The 6,000-nt window shown below is 54.1% G+C and overlaps 1 long non-coding RNA gene across 1 annotated transcript; it reads right to left on the reverse strand.

Moving 5' to 3' along the window:
* Window positions 1-4,176: 4,176 nt before the first annotated feature.
* On the reverse strand, window positions 4,177-5,397 carry LOC117884638. Its single transcript, XR_004647614.1, has 2 exons — window positions 4,697-5,397; window positions 4,177-4,265 (listed from the first exon to the last, which is right to left on the reverse strand). It is a non-coding gene; the product is annotated as an uncharacterized LOC117884638 (long non-coding RNA).
* Between the last annotated feature and the right edge of the window lie 603 nt (window positions 5,398-6,000).

Below are 6,000 nucleotides of genomic sequence, written 5' to 3' on the forward strand. Positions count from 1 at the left end.
ACAACCCTGGAAAAAGCCCAGAGTTTTGGAGTGCAGGCTGATGAGTGGTTCAGGTGCTGTGAGCAAGGACACACTCCCTTATTGTTGGTGGGAAACACAATTTTGTCCATTCCTTGTAAATAAACAAGATTGCAGTAAAGGCCCCAGAGTAGGGTGACCAGATGTCCTGATTTTATAGGAACAGTCACGATTTTTGGGTCTTTTTCTTATATAGGCTCCTATTACCCCCCACCCCCATCCCGATTTTTCACGTTTGCTGTCTGGTCACCCTACCCAGTTAAGCCATTCCTTGCCACTCAGATGCTCTTTTCTGCATGCAGCTTCACTGGACCAGGCGCATTCTGCGGCTGCGCCCTTAGCCGTCCTTCCCCGAATCCCAGGTGAAAGGTGTTAGTCTGTACAAAGGAACGTCAGCGACCTAATCACAGCCTGGGATCTAAATGCTCCTAATCCCTCCAGCGGCAGCGTGGCAGCTGGCATTTATGATGGGCAAGAGTGGAATTCCAGCCCCATGGCGCTGGACACCCACATGCGCTCTGGGACGTGCTGACTGCCATGCTGTGAATCCCAGAAGTGGGTCCCAGAGGTGGGACTGTTGGAGAGCAATTGCAGCCCCAGTCCATCTGTGTTTCTGATTGTTTCAGGAAGTCCTCAGATATGAGGAGGTGGTACTTCCTGGCCAGCCAGTCAAAAGTGTTAGTGTCACCGTGAGATAAACCTCTCTCCCAGACCACACCCTCTGATCCACCTCTTCCACTCCAGATCCAAAAAACCCAGATATCAGGTCTTGTCAAATGGCACCTGGACACACAAGCCGGAACTCGGACTGGCCGGGTGGCAACCCTAATCCTCCATGAATTTATCTAGTTCTTTTTTGAACCCTGTTATAGTTTTGGCCTTCACAACATCCTCTGGCAAGGAGTTCCACAGGTTGACTGTACGCTTGTGAAGAGACTGTGCACAGTGTGAAGATTGATCCCATTGATAGATTGTCAGCTCTTCATGGCAGGGATTGTCTTTTGTGTTGTGTTTGTGCAGCACCTGGCACAATGGGGCCTAGTCCATGACTGGGGCGCCTAAATCGTATGGTAATATAAATAACAAACACATATACAGCACCTGGCACAATGGACTGGGGCCGTTAGGTCCTACTGAAATCCAAATAAATAATAACAACAACAGATTTGAATTGCACTGGGCATAGGGCCAGAAACCTATGCCCTAGGGAACCAGTGGTGTCAAGAAACTAGCTCTGGGTCTGTTATTGTCCGTGTCCTTAGCTGCTCTTGTCAACACAAAGCTGAACCGGGGGTGTTTTGGTGGCACTCCCTCTGGAGCTGCCTGTATTGTTAACAGTTTGCAGGTGAAATACAGTCCAGAGCCGAACTTGCTGTGACCTACAGTCTGGTAGGTTTGTTTCCTGCCATGGCTCCGTGTTTGATGTGGCTCTCGGGAGGTCAGTGAGAACGTTTGCATTCCCATGAGTCATCCTGTGGCTCGAGCAATGCAGAACAGGTGTGTTTTCCGCACAGAGAAGTAAGCAGAGGTGTGGATCATTTATCCTGTGACCTCTGCACGGGGCAGAGAAAATTAAAGCTCTCCGAGTGTTTCAGGCTTTTATCTACACATGAACAGGAGGAGGAACAGGAGCAGGCCGTGATGTCAGAGAATGCCAATGTGTAGGAGCATCTGCGGGCACCTGAGGATTTGTTTTTGCAAGACCTTTTAACTCATGATTGTTTACCTCCTCATCAAATGTCTCAGATTTGGTCTGATTTCCCCTGGCCAACTATGAATCTTCCAGCCTGCACTGCTTGGAATGCAGGAGCTGGAGGTCCTTTGTGTCAATACTGAGCCAGTGGGGTTAGGGGGCGCTCTGCTGCTGGACCACCTGCCAGAGGAGCCGTAAAACTGAGATCCCAATCAGGGCTCGTTGCTGAAGATCCCACACCACTTTTTGCCAGAATTGGGGGGTTACCCCCACTCTCCTGGCTAAATTTCTAGGTAGGAGATGAATCAAGGGTGGGCAAAGCAGAAGATGAGGTAGAGAACAAGGGAGGGAGGAAACAGGTGGGACCAGAGAATGAAGAACAAAGATGGAGGGAGAGAGACACGCAAGGAAGAGGAACAGATAGAATGACCCACAGGGCAGGGGAAAGGGTGATTTGTGATGAAGACAGAATGATAAAATGGAGCAAGAAAACAGAGAGTGGGCAGAGCTGGAGGACGTCGCTTGTAGGTGTTTCTTCTTGAGAGAAGGCAGCTTGTGCTGCAGGTAGGGTTGCCAAGCCTCCAGGATTGGCTTGGTGTCTCCATGAATTCAAGATTAATCTTTAATTAAGGATTATGTCATGTTATGAAACGTTCAGGAATACATCAAACCTAAATTGGCAACCCACGAGGAGGAAGTACCTTTCCCCCTGCCAAGGTTTAGACGCAGAGGCAGTAGGGCCAACACCCCATGTTCAAAAATCATGTCATGTCCCCCCCAAATCATGAGGTTAATAAATCAATAAATGATTTGCTCTCTGGTTTTTGAGCCTTTGGAGTTCACATTTTCAAGTATTTACCCACAGCCATAAAATCTAGAGCGACTCACTTGAAAGAAAGGAAGAAGAAAGCTGAGATTCTCCTTCAAAATGCCCGGCTGAGTTTTCGAAAGGAAAGGCTGAACTTGCTCCACTGTGAGCCAACAGGCACCACTTGGAACTCCAGCCATTGATCAGACTACAGCAGACCCCCCGGCTTTGCCCCCTGCCCCCGAAAGTCAGCGTTAGGGCTGCTGACTTTCTAATCACACAAAACCGAACACCCCTGCCCTAACCCTTCTCCAAGGCCCCTTCCATTGCCACCCCATCACCGAGGCCCTGCCCCGCCCCGTCTCCGAGGCCCCACCCCCGCTCACTCCATTCCCCCCGCCCTCTGTCGCTCGCTCTCCCCCACCCTCACTCCACTCCCTCATTTTCACCGGGCTGGGGCAGGTGGTTGGGGTGTGGGAGGGGGTGAGGGCTTTGGCTGGGGGTGTGGGCTCTGGGGTGGTGCCAGGGATGAGAGGTTCGGAGTGTGGGAGGGGTCTGGGCTGAGGCAGGGGGTTGGGGTGTGGGAGGGGACATGGGTTTTGGGGTGGGGGTGCAGGTTCTGGACTGGGACCAGAAATGAGGGGTTCAGGGTGTGGGAGGTGGATCCAGGCTGGGGCAGGAGGTTGGGGTGTGAGGGTGAGGGCTCCAGCTGGGGGTGTGGGCTCCGGGCTGGTGACGAGGAGTTTGGAGTGCAGGAGGGGGGTCCAAGTTGCGGCAGGGGGGTGGGGCGTGGGTTTCAGGAAAGAGTTTGGGTGCGGGATGGGGTTCAGGGCTGGGGCAGGGGGTTGGGGTGCGGGAGGAGGTTAGGGCTCCAGCTGGGGGTGTGGGCTCTGGGGTGGGGCTGGGGATGAGGGGCGGGGGGTGGGGGGGAGGCTCGGGGCTGGGGTAGGGTGTTGGGGGGGGTGCAGACTCTGGGAGGGAATCATAGAGTCATAGAATATCAGGGGTGGAAGAGACCTCAGGAGGTCTCTAGTCCAACCCCCTGCTCAAAGCAGGACCAATCCCCAAGCTTGGGTGCAGGAGGGGGCTCAGAGCTGGGTCAGGGGGTTGGGGTGCAGGAGGGGTTTTGGAGTGCGGGCTCTGGGTGGTGTTTACCTCAGCAGGTTCCAGGGAAAGGGCGACATGTCCCTTGGCTCCTAGGCGGAGGCGCAGTCAGGTAGCTCTGCACGCTGTCTCCACCCTCAGGTGCCACCCCTGCAGCTCCCATTGGCCGCGGCTCCCAGGCAATGGGAGATGCGGAGCCAGCGCTCGGGGTGGGGGCTGTGCATGGGGCTGCGGCCGTCCCTCCATCTAGGAGCCGAGGGACACATCGCTGCTTGCGGGGAGATGCGCGGAGCCAGGTAGGGAGCCTGCCAGCCCCACGCCAACCGGACTTTTGACAGCCCAGTCAGTAGTGCTGACCGGAGCCACCAGGGTCCCTTTTGGAGCGGATGTTCCGGTCAAAAACCGGACACCTGGCAACCCTAGCCAGGATGCTGGCAGCCAGCAAGATTCCTCTACTATTAAAGGTGCAGTGCCCAGAAAAGAGAAGGCCAACATCTCAGTCACATGGCTACACGCGGCCTAGTGCGCAGTGAGGAAAGTTGGCCGCACACACTTGGAAATCAGCAGCAGCTTTATTATGCAACAACCAACTCGATGCCGTGTTAACTCTGGCCCGTGCTTCTGTGACGCTTGGAAAGGCTCCTATGAGAGGGGGAAAAAACACAATAAAAGCAATAATCTTCAGCTATATATTGATCTTCCAAACTCTCGGTTTCTAGCCATCCAGCTTGCATCTAAACACTCTACACTCCTATTAAAACAACCATCGTTTCCACCTGAAAGGACCACATTTCCTGCCCCTCTAGGGTTACAGGGGTGTATCCAGGGCCGGCACAACCCATTAGGCAACCTAGGCGGGTGCCTTGGGCGCTAACATTTGGGGGGCGGCGACTGCGGTGGCCGGATCTTCGGCTGCCCCCGTTGTCGTCGGTATTTCGGGGGCGGGACCTTCTGCCACCTGTCGGGAGCGGCATTTCGGGGGCGGGACCTTCCGCCACCTAGGGCGGCAAAAACGCTGGCGGCGCTCCTGGGTGTACCTAGAGCTGTAGTGCACGGCCCGTGTCTGTGCTTACCTCGCTAGTCCTGGAACAGCTCCTCGGGAAACAGCACCTCAGCCCTTCTGGCCTTGAATAGGAAGAGGAAGGATTAATCATTCAAACACATAACAGCCCATGTCACCGTGGGGCTGAAGGGCTCTTGCTACTCAGACTGCATCAATGGGCACAGAGACCAGCCATAATCTGATTCGCTGCAAAGGGACCTAAGAGGAGAAAAACGTAGGGGAGGCAGAGCATCAGCGCCACCCTGTGGTGAGTGGCTTACATGACTAGTTTCTGCCTTACTTTTTTGGAAGAACAATACAAAGTCCTAACTAAGGGGGAACTGTTTCCTTGCAGTGAGCCCAGGACGAATTCCCACCAGAGGGGCTGCTGCTGGGCTAGGGTGTTAACTTGGACCCTGCCTTCCTTTGCAATCCCCAAGCCTCTTCAAGCGCAGTCAATTAGGACTCCAGGAACAGAGGTGGTTGCTTTGGGTAGGTCTACACTTGGGGCTATTTCGACCCTGCTAGCACGGGGGTAACAGCAGTGTAGATGGTGAGGCCTGGCTAAGGCAAGTAAAGGGACGCTTGAACCCTATGGCTATGCACCCTACCTGCCCATGCAGGGCCTCCCGTGTCTACGCTGCTATATTTAGTAGGGTAGAGTCCTGCCCCTTCCCTGCTGCCAGAGCCTTTCCCCACAGCAGTGAAAGATTCCAGTGGGGAAAGGCTCTGGTGGGGGGAGGCAGTGCGGAATGGCACCAGCAGCTTCCCGAGCTGAGCCTGGCTGCCCTCCCTATCACAGCCTTGCACATGTAGCTACACGCACCCTACGTGCTAACATAAGTGTAGACAAGGCCTTTGTGTAATAAAGGACAGCGCAGGATGGAAGAGGGACAGGGTCAGGATTTAAGGATCATGGAAGCTTTTTTTTTTTGTTAGCTGCTGTATGGAGATGGCTGCTGTGTTCGTAAAGGGACCCCTGTACCACAGAAATAGCTCAGGGTCTGGGACAGGGTGTCACATTTTTCCTTGTCCTTCTGCACCTCAAAACTTTTTTTTTAAAAGGCTCCTAGTCAAATCCTGCAGTTGGGAGCCCAGTGTGCAGTGCACACAGCCTAGCTACACACCAGGGGTTATTGTAATCAGCGACTGCCCCAAGCCACATCATTCAGCTCTGGCTCCGGATCCAGATCTCAGCGTCCCCACGTCCACCAGTGCTGGGTTTGGGGTTTCCAGTCTGAGCCCATCTCTCACTGCCATGATCATTTCAAAGCCTCAGCCAACACCCTCCAGTGTCCTGAGTCACTGATGCTGCAGGGCTAGAGATCCTTAGCT

This window comes from Trachemys scripta, chromosome 11 (assembly GCF_013100865.1).
Source record: "Trachemys scripta elegans isolate TJP31775 chromosome 11, CAS_Tse_1.0, whole genome shotgun sequence".
Taxonomy (NCBI): Eukaryota; Metazoa; Chordata; order Testudines; family Emydidae; genus Trachemys; species Trachemys scripta.